This window comes from Lagopus leucura, unplaced genomic scaffold (assembly GCF_019238085.1).
Source record: "Lagopus leucura isolate 7727_CA_CO unplaced genomic scaffold, USGS_WTPT01 Super-Scaffold_100001, whole genome shotgun sequence".
In the NCBI taxonomy this organism is placed as follows: domain Eukaryota; kingdom Metazoa; phylum Chordata; class Aves; order Galliformes; family Phasianidae; genus Lagopus; species Lagopus leucura.
Genome location: NW_024962262.1, coordinates 50,140,542 through 50,167,999, shown reverse-complemented (window position 1 = coordinate 50,167,999; position 27,458 = coordinate 50,140,542). Strand labels below are relative to the sequence as shown.

At 44.2% G+C, this 27,458-nt stretch overlaps 1 long non-coding RNA gene across 2 annotated transcripts in view; it reads right to left on the bottom strand.

Annotated features, from left to right (window-relative positions):
• Positions 1-27,458, bottom strand: part of LOC122177483 — a 36,181-nt gene that overhangs the window by 4,334 nt on the left and 4,389 nt on the right. The window contains exons 1-2 of one of the 2 annotated variants that reach the window (XR_006178083.1): positions 23,582-23,661; positions 12,544-12,596 (exon numbers count right to left, since the gene is read on the bottom strand). This is a non-coding gene — a long non-coding RNA (uncharacterized LOC122177483). Of the gene's footprint in view, positions 1-12,543; positions 12,597-23,581; positions 23,662-27,458 lie in introns of those variants that run through there. The other variant, XR_006178082.1, reaches the window with a different exon arrangement.

The window sequence follows — 27,458 nt, the reverse complement described above, 5'->3', positions numbered from 1 at the left end:
GTAATAATTCTCACTCTCATGAAAGATAAGCAGGGGTGCTTTGGCTGCGGACTCAAAATGTACTCAAGCCTTCTGGTCGAACACAGATCACCTTAGAAACAAATACTGAAATACGGGCATGTAACATTTTTTGGTATAATTTTTTTTTTAAATCAACAGAAGGACTAACAGATCACTCACATGACAACAAATACAAACGTGAAAGATGCTCACCTTCAGAGATCTTTTAAACAAAATATAAAATAAAGGAGTGACATTAAGAAATCACCACGTCGCAAGCAAAGAGGCACTCGACTCTCCAGGCAGCTACTGCAGTGGAACATTCCTCTGCTATGGATTTTAATGCCAGATACCAGAACAGTCCCTGGACTCGAGCCACGCTCCACACCGGCTGTGTGCACGTCCCTGATCTCACCCAAGAGCTAAGGGGAAAAATCACAGGTCCAGAAAAAAGGAATCCACAAAGCCAGAGAAATTCTCCTCCCTGGACCCAACAGCAGAAGGAAGGTCAGGACGCTCTACATCCTTTGGACATTCAACCACAAATAAAACCCAGAAGCATGTTCTCCTGAGCCACAGGCAGTCAAGTGACACTGCCAGCAACCACCTGGTTTCCCAAACACTGCCTAAATGAAGCTGGGACTTGCACTGCACCCAACTCATCCTTCTTTGCCTGGAAAACCAGGAAAAAGCCAACCTGCACTCACCTGACTGGAACTCAATATGCCAAGCTACAAGTAATCAATGTATCAGCCAGCACACACAGGGATGTGGTAAGAGAGACAATATCAGTATTTCTAAAGCCTAGGGGAGATGTTTTATGGTTAGTGATTTCTAAGTTATGGTTGCTCCTTTTGGCTTACCCACCAGTACCTGGTACTATACGAATTTCAGTATTTCCACAAGAAACAACCACTTGGTTCTGTACTCTCTTCTCTCCCCCAGGAAAGCCAGCACAGCACTAGTGAAGGCTCTTTCCACCTCTGAACAGTCAGTGATCATGCATTACTCAAAAAAAATATATATATATCAGTCAAGCAGTACATGTAAACAGTAGACAGTTCACAACATTTCAGAGCCCCAAAATACCTCCAGAAACATTTTTCCCTGTTCAGTTTGCATCAAAGTAAAAAGCTAAATTCGTAAACACAAACCATTAAGAGTCTATCCTCTTGTCTTAGCATATTTTTCAGTAGTTTTGGGCCTCTCACTACAAAAAAAGCATTGAGGCCCTGGAGCATATTCAGAGAAGGGCAGTGAAGCTGTGAGGAGCACCAGTCTTATGGGGAACGGCTGAGCGAACTGAGATCGTTCAGTCTGGAGGAGGCTCGGGGGAGACCTTATGGCTCTCTGCAACTGCCTGAAGGGAGGTTGTGGTGAGGTGGGGTCGGCCTCTTCACCTGTGTTAACTAGCGACAGGATGAGAGGGAATGGCCTCCAGATGCACCAGGGGAGATTCAGCTTGGATGTTAGAAAAAAATTCTTCTCTGAGAGAGTGGTCAGGTGCTGGAATGAGCTGCCTAGGGAGGTGGTGGAGTCCCTGGAGGTGTTCAAGAAATGTTTAGATGTTCTACTGAGGGACATGATTTAGTGGATTCACCTACTGGTGATAGGTGGACAGTTGGACCAGATGACCTTGGAGGTCTTTTCCAACCTTGGTGATACTATGATTCTATGATACTACGATTCTATCAGGCCACAGTAAAAGAGGCAGCAGAAAGGATGAGGTACCTGAGCCTGAACTCAGCACAGCATATTATGCAAGAGACACCAGAGATAAGTGCACAAAATGAACCCTTAAATCCAGGTAGAATTTCTGAACAAAACAGAATCCCTGGGGTATAACAGTCCTTTCTTCCCAACTTCAGTTTGCTGAAGAGAATGGTTAAACATGTACGTGAGAGACTCAATACCTGGGAAGGCCTTTACAGAAGGAAGAGGAAGCAAAAAATTCAGGGAACTGCAACACAAACGCAAAAAACAGATTGATTAACTTTCAAGAGGGGCAAACAATAGCCTGCTTTCCCTATCTTATTAAAAAGAAAAACAGCATCTACGTATACAAATGGAATGACAAGCTATATGCAAATCCCAGATAAAAATTATGTATGTGCATTGTACAATATGCCTTGTCTCCAAAAGAAATAAAAGAGGGGAAAAAGGGAAAAAGAAAAAGGGAAAAAAAGGCAGAGGCAGTAGGTAGAAATTTCCAAGTCTTCAAGATGTGGCTTATGTAACTGTTAAATTTAGATTAGGAAGCAGATTATCTTGAAAGGTCTTCAGGAAATGTACTACAGTAAAACCATTTAAATAGGTCAAATTTCATAGTCAACTGTCAGGGAAATTACAAAATATGAACAGAGTTAATACAGCCTTTCAAATAACTAGAGGTAGAGGGATCACTTGTGTTTGAGTTTTTTATTATTATTTTTTAATATCCTATCCAACCTCACAAAGAGGCTACATAAATGGGAAAAAACACCCGCTCAGAGCCTGTGCTAGCAATATTTGCTGAAATGAAAAGGTTTGAAAGGTTAAACAATTCACAGGAAAGAAAGCTCAGGAAAGAAGTAACATTGTTCTCTATTTCATTCCAACCTGAAAATTAAATAAATGAGTAATATGCTCCTACCAGATGCACGAACCCCACAGCAGAGCGACCACATGCAGCCCATCCTCCCTTCACCTTCAAAGGAATTTATTATTATTATTATTGAATCTATAAAGACTGTAGTGAGCCTACCACATACTAAAACTCTTCTTGCTGCTACTTCACATTAGTGTGAAGCACTTACTGTCCATCATTTTGCTTGGTGGTTACAGAAGGAGGGTAGGCAATGCCACCTGATGCTTACAACAGGTTGTGTGGGTGAAGCACAACTCCCCCAGGCACAACTGCCTCCCCTACCTGGAAAACCAACATACAGCTCTTCACTGCTGTGTGTGAAGGCAGGAGAACATGTTTCCATCAGGCAGCTTCACCCATACCACCCTTATGCTTCTCTTTAAGGAAAGCTGCATGCTTTGCCTGAGCGCAACCCAGCCACGTGGGCCAGGCAGGTACTGATGTATTTCTGCCCATTAAAATACATATACACCAATTCTGAAGGCAACATGAGTCTGAACAGAGAATACCATTGGATGGACATAAATTAAGCCAATAAACAAACATGCACATGGCTGCTCAGGGCCCCAGGCAGGATCCTTACCCTCCCTGCAGTGCTGCTCTCAGCTGTGTTTGAGGCTGAAAAATTAGGGCACAGCCCCACTAGCTGCAGAGAGAGGAGAACAGAGGAGCCTACCAGGCCTGCTCCTCACCCACATCCAACAGCCAAGCAGCAGCTCCAGCACACCCAAGGCAGGAGATGTGTGCAAAGGAGATGGTGGGGGAGGGCAGCAGCCAAGGGTTGCACTAATTGATTCCCAAAGGACAGCCGGCAGCAGGGAGTGTGTCCAAACACAGACCCAGCTATACATGTGCAGGCCCACAGCAGTGGGTTTTGCAGAGAAGCAGCCATCCCTGTGCTAGGAACACGTTCACACCAGAGAGGTTCATACAGCAGAGGTGTAGCTGCTGATGAGGTTTGCAATCTGCTTTATCAAGTTCCTCAAGATAACTGGCGCTTGACATCAATGCTAAAGCATCTAACTACCAAGGGGTAAGAGAAAAGATAAAATAAAACAGACCAAAAATATCACAAACCCACGTGAACTCACTCAACAAAGGCACTGCCAAGGACAGCATAAGCTTTGGAGAAGACAGCTGTGGCTGTGCTGCTACCTTTGAAGGAGCAGCCCTTGTACCAGGGCTGGCATCTGGAGCCAGGCAGGCACTGAGGGATCCACACAGGGTCAGCAGTCACAATGAGGGAGCGTGCCTCACCAACACCACCAAGCAGAAAAAACTAGGAGTATTTCTTGTGGCTTTCTATTTTAAGCACTGCTATGATTCATGTCACCCCAGTTCCTAATGTTGTGCAGTCTTTACAGTCCCTACCCTTACAACAGGCTCACGTTCAGCTGAAGTCCCCAGTGTCTCAGCACTGCAGTGCAGAGCCGCCCCACAGCAGCTGAGAGCATCCACAAAGGGGGACAGTAAGAAGACAGGATCACAGGTGGGAAACATAGGCAGTAAACTAGGTACTGCCTAGATTCCTAATCAGAGAGGCCTGATGGCGGCTGCAGCTCCTCACAGGGAGCAGAAGGGCAGTGCTGAGCTCTGTTCTGTGTGACAGCGACAGGGCCCGAGGGAACGGCATGGAGCTGTCAGGGGAGGGCAGCTGGGGTCAGGGAAAGGGGCTGCACCACAGCGCGGTGGGCGGGGAACGGGATGCACAGGGCTGTGGGCACGGCCTGACCTACTACACTTCAGGGAGTGTTTGGACGCTGCTCTCAGACATAGGGCCTGAATTCTGAGCGGTGCCACGTGGAGCCAGCAATTGGACTCAGTTATCACTGTGGGTCCCTTCCAACTCAGGCTATTCTGTGATTCTATGACATTATCAAAGATGGAGGAGTGTAGAAATATGTACTGTTTGGGATTAAAAGTCAACATTTATTATACTACTAACAGCACAGTCAATAGTTCCCATATTCTGCAAGACACTTAAATTAATCACACTTTCTTCATACGTGCTAATAAAAAATTAAAGTAGGTTTTACTGTTCTTTTTTCCCCCCCTAAATATCAAGTGATAAAAGCGCTGACAACAGTAACCTGCATTAAATATTTTATTTGTTTTGACTCATTCATTTCTTGCTATAACGCTTTAAAAAAAGCTAACTGCTTTGCTGCAAAGTTTGCATCACTCGCAAAACCTAACAGTTTGCAAAGAGGCAGAAAAACATCATCAAGTTGTGTCTTTATATTCTATTCAAAGAATGAGAGAAAGAGAAAGCAAGAACACAAATATTTTCCTATTAGGAAACATTAATTTGTCCATTTCTTTCCTCATCTGACAAGAAATGGTTTTCATTAACAAGTTTAAAACAAACAATCTGGACGATTAAGTTTTCCTAGTAAAAAAAACAGCAGCAAGGGGATCGCTGGATACAAACAATTAAAGGGAACATGTATCACAGCCAGAACTCAAAATATTTGGAACATCCTAAATCTTTAGTTGAATACTGAAATCGTAGTATATTTTCTATTATTTACTGTTAGGACATTTTCATGCAGTGATTAGTTATCCTTGTCAAAACATGAAAACATAAGCAAAAACCTACTAAAAGGAGTGAAAGCGTTGTTTTGGTTTTAAGAATGTTTTAAAAGGCTACAAAACTTGTCTTAATAACTGCTAAACTCAGATTACTTGTAATGCCCTGACAGCTAATTTAATGTTATGTGCTAAAATCTGTAAGATAAAAAGACCTAAGATGTTTTAGCCAGTTTTTAAGCAGATTTATAAAAACATAAATAGCATTCTAGGCTTCTGTAAATCACCCAACTCAGGTGGACAATGACATCCTGAAAAAGTTACTGTGACCAACAGGGGCCCACTGGGCTGACACTGCCACAAAAGGGATGAGTGCAGCTGCTCAAGGTTTCTACAATGCCACAACTTGATGGAGAAAGCAGTAAGGACTTGGGTCAAACATACGGTTCGGTTTGTCATCCAGTGGCCAAGCTGAGGCAAAAGCACATTTTCATGACAGCAGCATTTGAATAGGAGGCAATGCCCTTTCTATGCCAGGAGGATTAAAGAACTGTTGCAGCTAACCTGCCAAAGCTGCAGGGTTGTGAGATGCTGAATCTGACTTCAAAGGAAGTCCCACCATCCATTCTCCACTGTTGTACTGGGATGAACAGAAAAGACTACAAGCCACAGAAGTAGGGAGGTGTTTCACCACATCTTTATTCACAGTTAAGAGCCCTCAACATGCTGCAGCTGCTGACAAGACCAGGAATTTCTGCTGAGAAATGGGGAGAAAAAAAATAAATGAGAGGCTGCAGCTAAAAACGCAGCTGTAAAATTGAATGAACAAAACTAGAACTGAGATCTGCCAAGCAGATTCACCCCCTACAGCACAGGTGCTCTTAAGACACAACAATCCATCACAAAATCTGCAGACGATGTTTTAAAAGCACAACTCCAGCTTGGTGGGGAGGGTTTTGTTCTGTTTTTCAATAGACCTGTACTGGAGTCTCCTTCTTGGCAAACCCTTACTTGGTGCAGCTGGAGAGATGAGGAAAGGATGCATTTGCAGAAGGTACCAGAGCTCTGTAACAGAAAGATGGCATAACTGAACCCTGCACCCAGGCCTTAGCAGAATGAAATCACGGAGGTTGGAAAAATCTTCAGGATCACTGAAGTCAACTACCAACCTGACCTACTAAGACCCACCACTGAACCATATCCACATCCAAAGATCTCTTAAATACCTCCATACATGGGGACTCTGCCGCTTACCCGGGCAGCTGGTTCCAATGCCTAATCACCATTTCGATGAAGAAATTCTTCATGATATCCCATCTAAACTTGCCCTGGTGCAAATTGAGACTGTTTCTTCATGTCCCATCAACTGTCACCTGAGAAACGAGACCAATGCCATCTCAGAGTAGCCTCCTTTCAGGTAGTTGTAGATAGCAGAGGTTTCCCCTCAGCCTCCTTTTCTCCAGACTCTCAATCCCAATTTCCTCAGTTGTTCCTCTCTACTCCAGTTCCCTCAGCTGTTCCACGTAGGTCTTGTTTTCTAGTCCCTTCTCCAGCTTCTCTGAATGCATTCCAGCAACTCAATGTCCTTCTTGTAGTGAAGGGCCCAGAACTGAACACACCACTCAAAGTGAAGTCTCACCAGTGCCGTACAGAGGACAATTGTTTCCTTTGTCCCTCTGGCCACACCACATGTTGCTCTGACACAAGCCCAGATGCCATTGGCCTTCTCGGCCACCTAGGCACACTGTTGGCCAGTGTTCAGCCAGCTGTCCACAAGTACTGCCAGGTCCTTTTTTGTCAGGCAGCTTTCAAGGCACTCTTCCCCCAATCCATATTGCTGCACGTTACCAAGTCTTGCTGAATGCCATGTGATCAGACTTGGCCAGTCTAGGCTATTCAGATCCCTCTGCCTTCCTACTTCCAAGGGGATCAATACTCCCACCCAACTTGCTGTCATCTGCAAACTCAGTGAGGGTGCACTCTGTTTTCTCATCCAATTTGCAAACAAAAACATCAAACAAAACTGGCCTCAATGCTTGAGCCCTGGGGAATGTCACTGGTGACCAGCTGTTCAACTGTATTCAACTCCATTCACCGTGGCTCTCTGAGCCCAGCAATCCAGACAGTTTTTCACCCAGCAAACCATACACCTGCTGAAGGTCTAGAATTGCTAGTTTCTCTAGGAGAACAACGCATAACATTTTGTCAAAACATTTACTTCATTTTTAGTAAAATTCAAGTAAACAATCCACAGCCTTTCTTTCATCTTTTAAGTGGGTCATCTTGTCATAGAAGGAAATCAGGTTAGTCAGGCAGGATCTGCCCTTCAAAATCCAGACTGACTGCTTCTGATTACTTGATCATTACTAAGGGCCATGCAATGGTATTTAAGATGATCTGCTCCATGACCTTCCTGGTACTGAGGTCAGACTGACAGGTCCCTAATTCCCTGAATTCTCCTTCCTACCCTTCTAGTAGATAGGAGTCACATTTGCTAACCTTCTGTCAACTGGGACCTCCTTAGTTAGCCAGGACTGCCAGTAAGCTATTAAAAAGTAGCTTGTGAGCATTGCTTCCAGCTTCTTCAATGTCATTGGCTAAATCAAGTCTTGCACCATAGACTTACAGACATTTAAAAGATGTAGAAGGTCACTCAGAGTTTCCCATTGGATTACAGGGGCTTCATCTCACCCCCCATCACCATCTTCCAACTCAGGAGGCTGGGTACTCTGGGAACAACTGACATTGCTAATGACCAGCCATTGCTAAAGACCAAGGCAAAAAAGGCATTAACTGCCACAGCCTTATCTTCATTTACATCAATACGTTTTCCCTCACTGATTTTCCTCACACTGCAGTTGTGCTGCAGGAGCAGCATAGGTCCAGGCTGGTCCTTTGGCTGTACTCTGCAAGGAAGGCAGAAGGCAGTTGCCTGCTCAATCACCAAGTCAGTACGTACACAGCCATGCCACAGCACCTGAAGGACACCAGTAAAAGGTCTTTGGTAGATGAAAAATAAGCACATTAATTGTACAACTCTAAAAATGAGCTCCTTGTACATTCTCAATTCAGCTGTAGCATCAAATGTTTTATGAGTACACCCCACAGAACTGCACAGCAATACATCCTTCCAGCAAGGTTTCATAGCAGTGAAGAACACCAATACAAGCCTGTCTGGTTTCATCCACTGTGCCCAGTGGGCTATACAGAAAAATCTTTATTGATGAGCAATACTAACAAATCACTCATTTTTGCTAAGAACAGGGAGTATTTTCTCCCTCTCTCTAGTACCGCTGAAGAAAATGCATCTGCAGAACTTGAAGCTCCAGATCCAGCTGTACAGGGAGCATGCCATGGCTTGAGGATAAGAGATGAAACAGAGTGAGACTAACTAGGTGAGAAAAGAGGATGTGGAATAGGAAAAATCCGCCACAAGTGATAAAGCAAAGCAGACTACTCACTGCTTCTCATGGCCCAGAAGACCAGTGACACACAAAGGTATGGGGCAAAATTTAAGTCATTAAAAGCAAAACAAACAAACAAAACAAACAAACAGACAAACAATCCAAAATGTCTTTACACAAAATTAAAACTACTTAGAGAATCTCAGTCCTATGAAATGTTGTAGGAGTTGAAAAGTAAACAGAACAGAATTTGGCAAACAGAGAATGAGGGCAATTAAACACAATTAAAAAAAATGTATGACATGATTTGCCATTCACACAACCCCAAAGTCAAAAATCTACAAGAAACAGAGTGAGTGTACACTAGCGCTACAATGGTATCTTTTCCTAAGTGTCCATGGCTGACCATTATCAGATATAGTGATTGGTCTAATTAACTAATGGAGTTCATATGAAACCAGAATTACACTGAAAAGTTCACATCCATGGAATGGATCTTCTTTTTTAAACGCATCAGTTCCCAACCTGATCTCTGTGAACTATGGATCAGACATGTGATTTGCACCATGGTAAATAATGAAAATAGTATATTCATCAGAAAAAAATGGAAGACTGCATGGAAGAAATAGACTTGGGGGTGTTGGTTGGTACTTGACTGAACATGAGCCAGCAGTGTGCTCAGGTGGCCAAGAAAGCCAATGGCATCCTGGCTTGTATGAGAAATAGTGCTGCCAGCAGGAGCAGGGAGGCGATCATCTCCCTGTACTCAGCTTTGGTGAGGCTGCACCCTGAGAGCTGTGTACTGTTTTAGGCCCCTCACTACAAGACACTGAGGTCCTGGATTGTGTCCACAGAAGGGTGAGGAGCCTGGAGCACAAGTCTCATGAACGATTGAGGGAACTGGGATTGTTCAGCGTGCAGAAGAGGAAGTTCAGGGGAAACCTTATAGCTTTCTACAACAACCTGAAAGGAGGTGGTGGTGAGCTGGGGGTCAGCCTCTTCTCCCTTGTAACCAACAATAGGACAGCAAGGAATAGCCTCAAGCTGTGCCAGGGGACATTCAGGTGAGATATTAGGAAAAATTTCTACTAGCAAAGAGTGGCCAGGTGCTGGAACAGGCTGCTCAGAGAGGTGGTTGAGTCACTGTCCCTGGAGACGTTAAAGAAACATTCAGACGTTGTACTAAGGGATGTGGGTTAATGGGGAAATATTGGTGGCAGGTGGATGGTTGGACTGGATGATCTTGGAGGTCTTTTCCTACCTTGGTGATTCTGTGGATGGAAGAAGAAGCAAACAGCATCCTGAAACAACTCAAAACATATGTGTGCATATGCACATACATATATGCATGTGTAGATGTACAAATTACATACACTATTCCAAAAGCACGTAAGGGAAAGCTGTCTCTGCCTTATGTTACTACCATTGGAGGTGCAGGTTCTTCCTTTTGTAATCACAATAAGGAACGTAAAATTCATGAATAAAACCTCCATGACTTCTGCGTAGCTATTGAAGAACTGTTTCAGGAAAACAGTTGCTTTGGAATCTGTTACTCTGGCATTTCTTGTCATTTTTAGCATCCACCACAACGTAGCAGGGAGGAACCTATCTATATCTATTCCTAACTCCTACAGCCATGTCAGCATCTCATAGAAATATCTACCAAACACACACTGTTGCAAAAAAAAAAAAAAAAAAAAAAAAAAAAGGCTTTACTCCCTTTTCCAGGTGTTGCAGAGTTTGAATAAAGATAAGAGAAAACCAAAGAGAATGTTCTGTAAGGAGTTTAAAATGGCTCAATCAACTTTAAGCCTAAGGAGATTAACATGAAAACAAACAAATCAAAAACAGGCTGTGAAAATTTCTCAAGACCTTTTAAAGTTTCCAAGTTCAGAAGATAGAACAGGATGATAGATAGTACTTCTGCAGAGCAGGAATTACTTGAGTTATAGCATTCCCGAAGCAGATTAAGAAGGCATTCCTGTAAGTGACAAGTTAGGAAGCAGATATACAATGCAGAAAAACACATTAAAGTTTATCAAATTCTTTTTTTTTTTTTCTTTCCAGCCAAACATTTTACCCTGCTGAGATGTGATCCCTTTCCTAACAGTCCTACATCTGAAGTTTAAAAAGCCATTGCACTTCCATTTCCTTCAGTTTTTCCAAATCTGGATGACTAACACAGTGTTTTCCTGTGAATTCTTACAGGTTTATTGTCTCACATCTTTCCAAGGCACATATCTGAAGCTGTTCTGTTTCTCTCCTCACTCAGAGAGTAGAAATAAAGCCCACAGCCAGAATTTATGTTGTTGTATATTTGAATTCTGTAAGTTAACCTCTTAAAAACCTACTTAAAGTAGTTAGGAAAAAAGCAATGAAGTTCAAATGCTTGCAAAGGCCAAGGATAACAGAGATCCATCTTATCCGAGCCATTAATTTCACCAGTTTAATCCGTTCAACGTCGTATTTTCCAGCTGCAAGGGCTAAACACGTTATGTGTTTGGATCCAAGTTGAAGGAGGGAAGATTTAGGTTGGATGTTAGGGGGAAGTTCTTTACTAGGAGAGTGGTTAGGCCCTGGAACGGGCTGCCCAGGGAGGTTGTGGATGCCCCGTCCTTGGACGTGTTTAAGGCCAGGTTGGACGGGGTCCTGGGCAACCTGATCTGAATGTGTATGTTTGGTGGCCCTGCCAGGCAGGGGGGTTGGAACTACATGATCCTTGAGGTCCCTTCCAACCCAGGTGATTCTGTGTGATTCTGTGTATGTTTTAGCTCTACTCACAGTATACAATCAGGTAGGAGGAAAAGAAAAGTTGTTTTCTTTGTGAAAGAACTGCTAGGTCCTAACTCCTTGAAAACAAAGGGAACGGTATGGGAACAGTCAAGGCCAAAACTCCATTTACAGAAAATCAGTGGGTTATGCCCAACAGTGGCTGCACTCAGACCTTCAGAGCCCACCTGGAGCCTGCAGATTTGATCTCTAAATTATGAGAATCAGACACCGAAAACTAGACAAAATTTTGTTGGTTTTTTTTTTCTGTTCTTCCATTTTTTAAAAACATCCAAGTAGAAGCAAGCTTTGAACTGAAAGTCTTGAAACTGAGATCACTGCATCCCCTCTCTTTGCCCCTCCTTACAGTGTTTGGTAGTTAGCCAAATGGCTCAGCTTAGCTCCATTTTCCACATCAGTCCAAAAGTAGAATAAGTACTAAAACTTGCATCAAGAGAGGGGCTTATAATCACATTAGAAACATGCAACAGAGACTAGCTACCTCGGTTCAGTGGACAGCTTGAACAAGGCTCCATAATGAGGTACAGGTGTTGGCACTAATTAGGAATACTCAGCCCACTGCTAACATCAGCCCTCAAAGCAGCGACTGCTCTCTAATCCTTTCAACCACATAAAAGGAAAGCACAGAGGGGCAGACAAAAAAAAAAAAATCTCTGTAAATGCCCATGCAGAGGATAGAACATTTTTCCTTACTGAAGTGTGAGGGGAGGAAAAATAGAAGTATCACAAAACTCTAGGAAGCTTACTATGGAGTATCCAAACATGTAAAAAAGAACCTAAATCTCTGCACAGGTGGACTTTTTTTGATTTTAGGAAGAGTACCACAGCATCAGCATGTATTCATCACAACTATCAAAATCTACGTGCAGAAAAAAAGCAGCACAATCAGCCCATGTAAACAGCATAACGACATGAAACTATTCCCTCTGTGCCTACCAACAAGGGTACATCACTACAGATTTTAACTGAAATTATTACGAGGACTTGTGCACGCTGGAATCTCATCATTAACAGCTTCTTTTGTGACTTCGTCTCCCTTGAAAGCCCTTATACTCCTTTGGAATCCACAAGGTTTTCATTTAAAATGTGGTATCTGAATGCTGAAGGCATACAGGTTCAATTTAGGCATTGTAAACACCAACATGTGCATTATTTTCTGTTCTTAAAAGAAATATGAATTCCTCCTTCACTTACATGCCAGGTCACGAGGTAGATGTTTTCGCTTCATCTGATGACATCACAAGCTCCTAAAAAAATGAAAGGAGTGCTGTTTAGGGAGGATTGACACCACGCATTTCATGTTTCACTTTTGGCAAGTAAGTGAAGGGTATGCCATATTTTTATTGCAATTTCCCAAAGAAAATTACATTTCTAGAACCTAAATTCCCTAATTCTCACTCAGTCTATGGAAAAATAAAATGCACCAACTATACATACAACACACACTACAATATAAAAACACGAAGTACTACAACAGTAAGTGAATTCATAAGAATAACCTTAAAGTCAACTTTGCCATTTGTATGAATAAGAACCACCTTTATCGATATCAACAAAACAAAACTTGACCTAGAATATTCTGTTTCAGGAATATGAAATAAAGCATTTAGGTAACTGCCAGCTCATTCAGCTGGTCTAAAATGTTGAATTCCTCTGATATTCAGATGCTTGCTTTATTCTACAGGGTCTTGGATGAAGGGAGCATGTTTATCAATTCACATAAAGGCAAATTAAAAAATAGCTCTAGAGAGAAAGGGTCAAGTAGCTCTGGCCTGAATTCCTCCCCACATTCCTCAGGCTCCTCTGTGATGATCCTGGACAGCTCAGCTTCTCTGGCAGGGGCTCTGCTTACTTGCTCTTTTTAATTGACTAACTCGCTTCAAGCAATAAGAATCATGGGAAGAGGAGGCATTTCTCTGCCCGCAATCCCCTCTTGAGGGGTTACGCACATGTACATTTGAGTCCTATTGTAAGGGACACGACAAAAGCATTACAATTGTTACACCCAGTAGATTTGTGACAATGCTCCTGGGGGTGTCAGCCGCTAAGAGCTGGGAAACGCAGTATTAGAGAGCAGAAACGAAGTATAAGACCGAGATCTGATATCTAGGCACACACACTGCCAGAAGAAAAAGAACAAGGGTGGGTGGAATGGCACTCTCTCCCTGAAATAAACCAGCTCCCAGCCCATGTGTCAGCACCACGCTGCCGCTCTGCCACCCTCCCGCAGCAGAGGGCTGAGTCCCACAGCCCAGCATCCAGAGGAGCAGCAGGCAGCCGTTACTGAGAGCAGGCATTGCTCAACTGCGCCTGTGCCATCAAAGGAGAGAAGCTCCTTATAAGCTGGAGAAGGGGTGGAAAGAAAATTTTAAAAGAAAGGCCCACACAATATATTATAGCTCCCCTATTGTGACCCGACAGTATTTTAAAGTTTTAACTACCGTTTTCTTTGATTTAAGGTTTTGGGGCTTTGTGTTTGCGTGTTGCTGGGTTACTTTTAAACCATCTCAGTGCCCCTTCCCCATCTCCTTGCCAGTCCCTGGCTACGTACCCACAACCAGCAGATGAAGCAGCAGCCAAGGCGAGGTGCCCGGATGGTGACTGGCAGCCTCAGGAGGGCAATCCAGTCTGCAGCCTACAAATGGGGCTGAGCAAACGGGGAACAAGGGAGCCACCACAGAACTTGCCAGGGCTCCATAGCAAAGCCCCACGGCAGTACTGGCTCGCCCTCCAGCTGAGGGGACTGCATATACAGTGCAGGGGCTGAGGGAGAGATGAAGCTGAACAGAGCGTCCCGGTCGATTTTACAAACCTGACTAAGCAAGTTTGTTTCTCACCAACGTTTCATTTCTGAGTTTCCTTCCTTAATGTCCCCCCACTGAATGCCTTTAATGTAAATTTTCCATAGAAACAAAAGCAAAGCCCTGGTCACGGCAGCTCAAATGGAATCATTAAAACGCAGCGGAGCTTACAACTTTTAAGTGTGAACAAAACCACAGCCTCTGCCTCCCAGCTGAACCACAAAACTAATATATTTTTGAATCATTCATTAAAAACACGTTTGTTTGCTCAGTTAAAGGCCAAGATGAACTCCACAATACCAAAAGGTTCGACTAAAATTCTTTCTCTTGTTCTTTAACCATTCCGCTGTACAGCTACAACCTGCAGTACCAGTTTTATTTATTTCACAGTATATACAAAGTAGCAAGGAAGATACAGCTAGCTTGTTTGCTTGCTTTGAGTTGTTTTTTTTTCTTTTCTGTTTTATGTGTATGTCGGGGGGGGGGTGTCAGTCCTAATACACTGACTCAGAAACACAAAGCTGATTCATCTCAAACGAAGGAGTAGGGGCTCTTTGCCAGAACCCCAGCAGAGCTAGGTGCCAGCCCCCAGGGGCAAACAGAGGCCAGGGGTAACAAACAGGGAGAAGCATGCACTGTACCACTGTTTACCAGCAGAGCCTGGTAAACAAAAAGCAACACGGCAGCAACGGAAATTGCAACACAGTGAAGCAGAAAAGAAAAATTAAAAAGGCTTTTATAGAAACTAAAGACAGCATAGATACAGAAAACAAAACTTGGAAATACAATGAAGTTTTCCGTTAATACCACCTGTGAAAATATTGCATCACCAGGGGAAAAAGCATCAGACAGATATATTTCTTAAAATCAAACTTTTAACATTAGGAAGGTAATTGGAATGAAGACCAATGCTTCCCTAACCGTATCACACACTGATGGCCACTCTCAAAAAAGAGAATGACAGAGAAACGATCCACAGGGTGCTGGAGAAGGGCAGTGAGATAGGACCAAGAGCGTGACATCGCCCAAAATGCACATGCCAGCTGTGCTTCAAAGGGACCCTGCCACCTCTTCATGCCACCCTTAGCAGCAGAAGCTTCCTAGACAAGAGCCAGCATCCCTCCTCATGTGGCTCAAGCCCTCCACCAGTTCTCTACTAGCAGCAGACACACAGAGAGCTCTTCCTTTCCTGATGCTGTCAGCATCACGGACACTACTCTCACCATCTCGTTTTTATGCCACTACCTTCCCCAGGCCAAATACAACTGGCTCAGTCACCTCTGCTCACAGACCACGTTTCTTTCACTTCTGATCCTGCTTATTGCTCTCTACTACCCCGCCTAGGGCTGGTCCACAAGAAACAATAGGAGACTGCGATGCCTAAATCCAGGCAAAGTATTTCGGCTGTACACTTCCCTACATAGAAAATTGTTCTTTCCCATTATGCAACTTCCAGGCAGTAGCCCTACATACAAACCCAAGTGTGTTTGCTTTTTGCAATAATGTGGTCCTGCTGCCAAAAAGTTAGGGAAGCTTCACCAGCCATGCACTCCATCCTTCAGGCTTTCTTCAGACTGCTTCTCCAGTTTGTCAGGATAGCTGTTAGCACAAGGCATCTTCCAAGCAGGAGTGGAGCCCCACCCAGCTTTAGCTGGATATTTAATAAGCATAGTCCTCATTCCTCGGTCCACACCATTAATCAGTTATTAGTTGATACTGAACCTTGAAGAGACCAAGGTTAAACTCAACTAACTCCACGTGTCTTGTTTAAAATTAATTAGTAACTATCCTCTTAGATTTCCAAGCAACTGCAGACATTCCTGTGAGCACTTCATCTAATCCATGTCTCCCCAGCTGCTTCTGATAGCATGTCTTGTCTGATAACTTATATCACCTAACATGCAATTCCCACTTCACAACTGACTTGCAGAACTGCATATTAGAAAGTTGGTCTTTGTGATGCTTCATGTCTCGTACTCTATTCACAATAAATAATCCCACAGATGTAACAACTGCTTAGCTGGGAAAGGTATTAGAAAATCATTTCCAATTTTTTCACAGACTGTTTCAGATATCTAACACATGTAGTCAGCTCCCTACGGACTACCAGTAACATTACACAGATGCCTTACAAAAGGCAGATCAAGCTTTCAATGCTACCAAGGCAGCACAGGCAATAAAGCCAATAGATTTCAAGGTTACAGATAAATAATAACATCAAGCAGGAAGATAATGGCACTCTTTCCCTTATAACTACAAGGCAAGAATCATTAACAAGTATCCAGACATACAGTGGATACTGCTTTGGTGTAACTGAGGAGATGCTTCCAGGCGGCAATCATCCTAAGGGGACTCAAAGTAGACTAAGTCATCAAGCTTTGAGAAAAGCATTTTGAAATCCTTAGTAAGCATTCATAATGAACTGGACTGAATTTTTGACTGTTTTAAACTATGATCCATTGCTTTTCCTTTCCAAGCCTGAAACAGCGCTGTCTTCACTCAATATTCAGGAGCTTCTCAATTTTTACCCCTGCTCCAAACTGGCCACAAAGACCCTGGATAAATCTACAAACTCATTGTAGAGACCTAAAATAGTCCATTTCACCTTAGGGAAGGTCAGAGATGCAAAAACCGTCTACTAAAACCTGCTACTCCCTGTCACCTTCACTTTCTCCTTCCCTCACAGAAACACTCTGTTGTACCTTCATAGCCTTGAGCCTACTGTTAATAGTAACTGGCAACTCTGTAATTCTCAGCAACCTATTAGAACTTGTTGGGAAAATCATTTCCCATAGCAGCTTACCCCATTTCAGATGAACAATACAACAGGATGTCTAGAATGACAGGTTTCATAAGACAACTAACCAGTACCATCAACCCCTTGTTTTATGAATTGCTCTGAAGTCCTTGGCCCCCGGGCACTTGGATGGTGACCCAATGGAGCAGTTACTTGGCCCATGTACAGAGCCAGCCATTCTGCAAAACGCTCACATCTCACTTATTGCATGAAATTACTTGTTTCACAGTGTAATTAGCATATACACAGACAACAAAAAAAAGGAGATTCCTGACCTGAAGCAGCTGCCCTACAGGAAAAAGCCACCAAGATCAAAACACACACAGGATTCAACAGAAACACCCACCTTAACATGCACATAAAGTCATTTAGACTCTTGATATACTGGCAGGACATTAACGCTGTTGGAACAAAGGAATGGGCCTGTGAGAGATCAGAGGTAATGGGATAAAATCCAAAGGAAAAAAAAATTTTTTTTTCTTTCTTAAAGCTTCTTTTCTTAAAGCTTAGCATTAAGGAAACTTTATGACAGTAAGAGCTATTGGTCTGCATCCCCAAGGGGAAGTACAGAGGCTGCAGCTCTTGACACTGAAACAAAGACTGGATGTTGGACAAGAGTGCTGGTGCCCACTCTGCCAAAAGAACATCCCCAGTTCTGCATTTCTCAAACCAGCCCGAAGGCAAGGCAGAAACAAATGGCACCCAAGCACAAGAAGGAGAGGCTTGCTTGGCTTGTTGGTACTAAGGATGGCACACACATGTTGCTGTGGATCCGCAGTGAGCCCTGTGCACGTCCTCCAAAGCACATAAGCACACCAGTACCTCCTGGTGAAAGCTAAGTAATCTCAAGTGGCTTATTCCAGCCCTACCTCTCCTCCCTCCATCACATAGAGGGCTCTGTGTACTCTGGGGGAAGCTGCAACACACAGCTGCACTCAAGGACAGTCACCACACAACAGCACAGGCACATGCTCCTCTTTTTCAAGATGAAATGCTAAGGAGATACATCACTTCAGTACAGGATGCTCTTCTCCCTCAGAAAAGCTCATTCTCCCAATGACAGGTCACACAGCAATACAGAACTATGCAGAAAGAGCACATAGGCGCAAAGTCAAAGCTTGCAAATTAGGATCAAAGTATTGAGGCTGCTCACAGGAGGCTTCCTGAACCCAGGACACCTGGAAGGGGATAGAAACAGATATGACAAATCTGGTTTGGTGCTACCAAAAAGCTAAAGAATGAAGCTGTCAGCCAAGAAATAAATGTAAAAAAAATAAAGTGAAAAACAAGCTATTTATGACGATCTGGATCCACAAAACTAACTTCAGTTCATAAGGAAAGAAAATACTACATCTTCCCATCAGCCACTTGTTGGTAAGTTGGGGTTTAACTTTCAAATCTCCTATTCAACTCGCACATCCTGTTCCAAATACACGGGCTTTTTTGTGCATTTCCTAAAGCGGGGTGATGGCAGCACTATTTCATCTAAAGTTCTGAAGGGAAACTCAAGAAAACATTGCAGAGGCAATCATCTAGACGACCTAAAAGCATCCTTTCCCATAGCTAAGTTTCCATTATTTAATGGAAATTATTTGTGCAAAGTTAAGGACATCTTTAGTGGAGATCTTAAAATAAAAGAAAATGGAAGGGTTCACCAAGTGTGAGAACTTCTAAAACATGGTAACAGATGTCATGTTTTTGATGGCAGAGCCACGTTGTTCTCATACACTCCACAGAAAGTCTCATGACCCTACAACAAACACAAGAGCCACAAATGCTGAAAGCACTATCACTGCTGCTTCTTGGATCTCCACACACAGGCGATACAAGCGACCAACGGGTGGATCTAAACTTAGGACTGCATTAAGACCAAACTGTAGACTTCAGAGCTTTCAAGGTTCATCCCTGGCTCCAGACCAACACCCCTCACCAAACCTGTGACATCGGTTACCTGTGAGACCTCACAGGAAAGCTCCCTGTTCCTTCTCTTTTGCCACCACACCAGCACTTAGACCACCACCTCCCCCTCCCCCTGCAATGAAACTAAATTGAGTGACCACACCTTGCACCAGGATGATGCAGACAAGGGCTGGAGCAAAATCATGGCACAGTTACTGGAGCACCAGACCAGAAAGCACATCAAATGAGCCTTAATCAACTTCATCCTTCGTGGCTACAAATTCCACAGCAGCAACCAAAAATGCATTTCTCCCTGAAGATGATCTTAAATCATCAGAAGGGGTTGGGGGGTTGTTTATTTTTTAATTGCTATGAAAGAGAAACCTGCGTCAACTCACACAAATCTTGTTCCAAAGCCATTCCCGCTCAGTCAGACAAAACAAATGAGAAGTTCTGAGGAAAAAGCAGAGAAAATGTGGCCCCGGTGGAGGCAGCAGGCATTAATGTCAGCGCCAAAACGAAGCCAGCAATCAGCAAGACATTTATCTGATGAATTTGTTAGCAGAACTCCTCAGAGAACACTGAATTTACTTCTGCTCAAAATCTCCAGGTATACTGGGGGGTTCAAGATCAAGTGTGACGCAGACTATTCCTTCAGATCACCTGCTGCCAAGAGAGCTGGCTGACAAAAGGGAAAACGTGGCCTTTAATAAAATTGTCTAAAACAGAGATCTTTATAATGTTGCCTTTTTTAAAAAAAAAAAAAAAAAAAAAAAAAAAAGCAAGATTCCTGTTTTGTAAAGCTGCCACCTGTGAGAAAGGCGAGAGGCTTTGCCAGAACCAGAGCATTCAGTGCCTCTGGGCCACAGGAACTCGCAAATCAAGAAGGCCCTGCACCAATGACTTGGAGGCAGAAAGAGAATGCAACTTCCAATACGAAGATTGTGCACTGAGTTTTCACTCCTGTTCACCTAAAGCACAAAAATCAGTTTTTACCTCTATAATCCTGTCAAGATCTGCACAGCTCCACAGAGAAAGTAAATGCAGGAGCTGAGCTCTTCTCCTCTGAGAATTATCATCGCACAACTATAGCCCGGCCAACTACATCTCCAGATGCCTGTAAGACTACAAAGAGGTGCTGCAGAGCACGTTGATGTGGCATAAAACCTCTACAAGACCCAGAGATGCCAGGTCAGGGAGCAAAGCAAGCTCAGCTTCCCATGTAAGGGCTGGCACTAACACTACTCCTTCAAAATCAAACGTGCACAACCAGTTTGATCATTACAAAACGTTACACCAGTGCCTCAAATTGTTAGAAAAGCTGGCTTCTTTCCTGGAATTAACTTAATATAAGCTCCCTATGATGATTTCAAAGAGGAAACAGAAAAGCATTTTGACCAAAAAATGAAATAAAATAAAAGAACAGAAAATTGGAAAAGGCTTTGAGAACAAGTGCACCTGAAGTCACTTTTGGAAGCATTCTGGAAATTACTCAACTAAGTCAATGCTTTGCCACTATCTTGTTTTTCCAGCAGTTCTTCTTGCTATATATGTGTGGCTTTTTTTCCCCTTTTGAGACATGCTTAATATCTGCACAAAGTAAATGGAGCCAATGTACATTTTCAATCAAACACACAGATTCAACTTGCTTAACCAAGCAAAGCATACACATGAACAGGCATAAAAGCATAGAAATTTGTGTGAAATACATGAACAAAATACTAATTAACACAAGCATTTACTGAAAAAAAAAAATAAAAACTAAATAAAACCAAACAAGTAAAACAGAAAATGATATTATAATGTGAATTACTTATTTTCTGCAAATGCTGAGAGTCGACTTGTCAGTGGGCAATACCTTTAGATAAACACATGTGAACTCTCACAAATGCACCAGCTACACAGAATATTACCTCACGTAAAAACTGATGGTAGGAAACACCATCTTCTACCAGACCTATGAAATCTACACAGATCTTTCCATTAAAAAAGTAAAAAAAAAAAAAAGCCCCAAAGGTTTGCCAAAAATATTTTCAGGCTGACTACAAATAATCTGGAAGTCCATTCTGTCTGGAATTTGGTACAGGAGACAAATGTAATGTGACCTAGCTGATTTATAGGGTCCCAAGAACACTGTGAGACACTCATGAGAAACGCCTGTGTTCTACAACAAGAAAGAACTTAGGGAAGTCAAGGAAAAGACAAGAGGGGGCAGACAACAGGGGAGTACAAAGGCATCAAAGACACTGCTAGAAGAGATAAGCAGGAACTATAAATCACATCTGAGCTGCTATGTGCATTTGAGGCCTCCCCTCCTCCCCTTTTTAATTCACTTTAGAGCTTTTTTCAACACTTAACCCATTCATACCTCAAGTGGACTATCTGAAATATTGAAGTTAAGCAAACAGAAGTGGGGATACAGAACAAATTTGCATCAATAATCTTAAACACAGAATGAAACAGCACCTGTAAGAGCTATTAGATGTCAGTCTGAGCTCATGCACACTCCTGCTTGCATAGAGAGGCTTCTGACACCTAGAATAAGCAAAGAGAAGACACTGGACAAAAGATCCAAGACAGCACTTAAGCCAAATTAATCCCTGTAATGGGAATCACAGACTCTTGACTGATATTGAGGCGACCACCAGGAGCTTTCTGATAACTTACACCTTGCCTTGTGAAATTTTCTGACGTATGGAGGGGATGAAAAATGAAAGCACGATGTTGTATCTTGCAAAGAATTATATGTAGTCAGTTTTAAGCAAAACAAGACAGAGAATACACTAAGTACTGGTGCATAAACTAATTTTCAGTGCATTTGGCTTTTGTTGAGCTCAGGCCAGAGGCTTCACATTTCGCAACAGCTATTCCAGTTATTTCACCTCCATATAGCTGTCTGATCAGCAGAAGCCAGGTCTCCCTCAAAACTGCAACAGCGTACATGGATGCAACTTGCCAGCCACTGCCTACATCGCTTTCAGCTCCTGCTGCAAGTAAACTACGCATGCTTTATACTCCAGATAATAAAGCACAGAAAATTCATTTCTGCAACAGGGACAAAGCACTGTGCAAAAATAATTTCCATCGAAGAATCAATACCATTAAGCAGGAGTGAATTTTCCTTCCTATCTATGCCAATGGCCATTACAACACTGTTGCTCATAAATAAGCACCTTGTATTAACATCAGCCCTTTGGTTCCTCCCTCGCTTTCAGCACATTCTGTTACAGAACTGCAAGTCCAAATTCGCCTGGCAAAATGCTTCACTTACTTCTTAAGATTGCTCATTTCATGCTACGCTGGAAATGATTATGTTGTTAACATAAGGAAGACTGCAACTTCATTATCGGGTTTAAGTATCTGCCTTTCAGTTGCTTAAATGACAGTCAATTTGATTCTTTCAAAGGAACACAACCACTCCTGAATTAAGCCAATGTGGAAGAGTTGCTGGAACTCCCCCAATCAAGGTTAGGGCTATCGCAGCGCAGCAGTGCTGATGACCAGCCATCCTTTCCCTGTCATATCACCAGTCGGCGGCCTTGGAAAACATAGAAAACTATTTTCCGTGCCAGAAGCAAGCACTCCTTCTGCTTCCTATCAAACAACATTTAACAAGCTTTACCTTTCACTGCAAATCATCCCCTGTTATCACTACTTCACTTCAGTCCATTAGCTGCAGGAAAAAGAGCCTATTTGCATCAAGGGAGGCACAGGAGCACAATTCTGCCACACTCGTTTCTCTGCAGCACACTCCTGCCTTGCTAACCGAAGCGAGGGACACTCCATGCCCTTCTGCAGAGGCCTCCCTCACCCTACCACCACCGCACTGACCGCTTGCTCCTGCATTTCTACACACACACAGCACGTTTTAGCTGCATGAGCCCTTCTCCGCTAGAGCCCAAACCTGCTTGGAATGCGGCACTACTTCGACGATGACTCCACTATCGCCGCTCTGATACCAAAGCCTGTAAATCAACACACGAAGAGCATTAAAGAAATGCAAGCAGTTAAAAGCAGAACAATGAAGAGAATTAAAAACCACAAGTAATCCCGCTAGGGACATTTCTTTCCTCCCCTGTCAGAACACACACTTCTATACATTTTGTGCACAGCAGTCCAAAACCAGGGTTTTCTGTGCAGCAGTAGAAAGAAAATACTGCCCATTTATTCCGCTATACATGATACAGGAGAAGATTTAAATATCTAGTGCAAATAATAATTTTCTCTATATATTAATATTCCTTAAAGCAAGCATTATTTTAAAAGTGCCTGGCTTGCTCAAAACAACCGCGCATTCAAAGCAGCAGGAAGGAAAGCTCTGTGTATACTTACAATTTTCAAGAGCTCACAAACACCCACATCCCTCTGTCAACCTAACAGCTGTGTCAATCTAACAGCAACGTCTTCATGTTAACGAGAAACCAAACAAACACAAACCTTTTCTCTCAGACTCCTAGCAGACGCATTGTGCACTTCACCTAGGCGAAGCACTTTGCTCACACAGCACGACGCGATGATGAAGCACAGGCAGAACCAGCATGGCTCGCAGGCTGGCCCCACACAGGCCTCCTGGTGCCGGCCCCAGGCCCCGTACCACAGCTTCCCGCCAGCCTCATGCACAGCACGGTGCACACTCTGTGGCACAACACCGACTAATTGGGACCAGTACTCCTATCCTATGGCACGGTTACATGCTGGGGGGCAAGGTGGGCAGCACACTGCCCCTGCCACCGACCTGGAGATGCTGCAGGTGAAGCAGGAACGGCAGCCTCAGCCTAGCAGCGGCTTCCAGGAGGTGCGGCAGCTCCACACAGGCGGTGTTTGTAGGAATAAGGAAAGGAGGGAAACAAGAAGAAAAGGGAAAGAAAAAGAAAGAGAAAGGAACAAGTGAAAGAGGCCTGGACAGTAGAATAGTTAAATAACACACAGCTCCCTCCAGATGGTGTGACAGGCCTATTTGTTTCAGCAACTAGTCAGGCATGTGTTTAAACCTGTTTTTTAACATCGCCCTCCAGCTCTAATTAAAACACACCGAGGCATTAACAACATGATATGTTGCGTTCAGCTTGCAGTTCAATACGCAAGGCATTTCATTCTGCAATTCTGAATGTAAGGCAGCAACAAGCATAAGAAACACAAGTGCTCCGGAGTGTTAAATGTGGTTCAAGGAGCGAAGGTTCCATGCCCTATCCAGAATCATAGAATCACAGAATTGCTCAGGTTGGAAAAGACCTTCAAGATCATCGAGTCCAACCACAACCTCACCATACTACCCTGACTCAAACAGCCCTCTGCTAAATCACATCCCTGAGCACCACATCCAAACGGATTTTAAACACATCCAGGGATGGTGACTCACCCACCTCCCTGGGGAGCCTATTCCAGTGCTTCACAACACTTTCTGTACAGAAGTTTTTCTTGATATCCAGCCTAAACTTACCCTGGCAAGGCAGGAGGCCGTCCCATACCACGCCAGGCCCTGCAGACCTCGGTGTTCTGCCAGTCTGCCCTGACCTGTACCCCCACCAGCACCCAGCCTTGACAGAATGCTTAATGCTCCCAATAATCTCTCAAGACATAACCAGCATCTGTTGGCTTTCATGACATAAATATCCCTGATAAAAACTATTATTAACTGTTAGTTTCTATTTTAAGTAAAGTATCTCAAAATTGCACTTATGTCTCTAATTACACAAAACCTTGAGCGTTACAAGCGCTTCAAATCTTCACAAAACAAAAAGAGATGCCACACAGTCAAACAGGAGCTGCTTCCCACTCCAGACATTCCATAGGTCTGGGGGAGCTACAGCTAAGGGCATGCAGTGGCCTGGGGAGATGGGAAAGCTTAAAGCTGCACAAAAGAGCAGCAAGCTCTGCTTAGGTCTATTTTGGTGTATAGTGAGCAAAGTAAGCCTTGCTGGATCTGGATGCACGGCAACTAGCCAACGTGCATTTGGTTAGTTTGGTTAGTTTGCCTAGATCTCCTCTAGGCAAAAAGATAAGGTTTTGGTTACAAAACACAGGAAAAGATGACACCTGAGCTTGAGCTTGACATTTTATTAACCTTCAAATTTCAGTTAATACAATATTCTTCGTTAGTAAATTGGCCTGAAAAATGGACGCAACACCACCTCCCTCTTCAACTAACAGCCCCAAGCCCACATATCAGCATCTCAGGATTCTTGAAGACACACTGCACAAACAGATGCTCGTAGCACATTTTCACCTATGCATCATAAAAGATGTACTGCCCAAACGGGCACCTGTTCTTACTCTCAGTACATCCCAGCTCCTGCTGAGCTAACAGAAATCCCAGTACTCCCAGTCCTCTAGGGCACAACCTTCATAATGGATTCTGAAAACCAAAACACTTACCTAAACAGACCATGGGGAACACCTTTGGGATATTGACTTTGACTTGAGGCACCCTGCACATGATTCAACCACGTTCCTCACCAGAAAGCCTTAACCATGCAGCAGCTCTCACTACAGCCTTGCACACTCATGTTCACGCCAAAGGTCAGGTCACTTATAGACAAAATCCACACATAAGCTCTAGCAGACTCTTCAGGTAAATGCTGCACAGCACTCTACACACAGCAGCTATTACAGTGACCACATATACATGAGCTATACACTTCTATGCAATAAGTGTGCATCAATAAAGCCTGCAGCAACTTCAGGTATCCCCATGAAAACTGGGTGCAAAGTTCCCACTGAACTGCAGGAGAGGAAAGTTGGGTTTATTCCAGTACTACACTGAGATCCTCTAGCCCACATCTTTAGAATCACAGTGGACTTGCATGATTGGATTGAGATTCCAAATAAAGATGCACCCTTGCCAAAGACCACTGCACATGTTCCAGTTCCTTGGCAACTCTTTGCAGATACCTGCTACATGTACGTGAAACACGTGAAGCCAAAAACTGCTGCGCTGCCTGACCCAACCCAGGGCGAATTTTGCTGCTGCGGGGGAAGAGAACACAGCCAGTCCTGTACAAGAAAAGCAGGTAAGGAAACATCAAATGAAGGACAGGTACAAGAGAAGCAGATGCAATTATCATGATGCCTTTCACCTTACACAAAGGCAGCCTTATCGGAAAGGAGCTCTGTTCTGCTCTTCTTTGGCATTAAGAGCAGAGCATGTCATGTCTAGCCTGGAAAGAGGTCAAAAGTTCAGTTAAAGAAAAAAAAAAAAAAAAAAAAGAAAAGAAAACAGCCAACACTTCAGGTCTTAGAAGCACCAGCGTGGTTTTAATGGGAAAGGTGCTTTCGTAGCATTTTTTCCTTTCAGTAAACAAGTGCTCTTCTGCAGTCCCACCAAGGAACTCTGTGGTAGCTGCAAAGTCAGCCCCAAACAATCTCACTGCGGCCTCCCTCCCCACGCCCACCTCCCGATGCTTCCAGCCAGTGCTGGCACACAGTGCCCAGCAGGTGCATGTATTGGTGATGCTCTGAGGAGCAGCCTGTGACAAACACCAATGGGATGTAACAGGCTGCCTGGAGACACAGCGTTTGCATGCACCAAGATGAGGCTGTTCCCTTCACCTGTTAGTTTTAGCAGAAAGGCTCTGTTATATCAACAGAGAGGCACAACACCTATCAAGTTCCTGGTGTACTTTAATCAGAGGGTTTCTAATCAAGATTGGATGCTACCTCCTCCTCTACTCTTCAATATGGTGTACCTGAAAGCTAGGTTTCGCACTACCATACTGATATTTTAATTAAAACATGCAGCCACTTGCAATTTCACAGAATCACAGAATCACCAAGGTTGGAAAAGACCTCCAACCGTCCGCCTATCACCAACAGTTCTCACTGAACCACGTCCCTGAACACAAAATCCAAACGTTCCTTTAACAGCTTCAGGGTCGGTGACTCCACCACCTCCCCGGGCAGCCCGTTCCAGTGCCCTCCTTTGTGAACAACACCTCAACTCTTCAAAAAACAAACAAAAAAGAATAGTTTAAAAGGAGAAAAAAAAAAAAAAAAAAAAAAAAGAAAGAAAGCATGAGTTCTCCCTACTGGGATGTATCTCAGGACAGCCCATACCCAGCAACACCCACCGCCCCGCGTCACCTGCGGGCTCACGTCGTAGAGCGAGGAGGCCGGGCCAGGTCCCGCTCGGAGGCGCGGAGCCCCGCCCGCCGCAGCCCGTTCCCTGCACCCGCCGCTCACCTTGGAGCGTCGCGCTCGGGCCGCCCGGCGGAGGCGTTGCGCCAGTGCTTTATTGTCAAACTGAGTTCTAGCAAGTTCCGCGGCGTGCCGGCAGGAGACACTCGGCACCGGCAGGACGCCCGCTCGCCGCCGCCCGGCGCGGCGCAACGCAGCGTGCCTCCCGCCCTGAACAAAAGGGCGCCGAGTCCCCGCGCCCCGCCACGCCCGGCCCGAGCGCAGCCAGCGGGCGGAGAGGCGGAGCGGCTGCCCCAGCGGGCAGGCGGGAGCCGCCACAACTTTTCCCTCCGGCCGCGGCCGGACCGCAGCGCACAGCGGCACGCGTGCTGAGGGGACGGCGGGCCGGGTACCGGGTACCGCACTGCCTGCCGACCCCACGCCGCCCCACGTACCGGGCCCGCACCGCCGCGGGACGCACCGCCCGCTCCCTTTTCCTC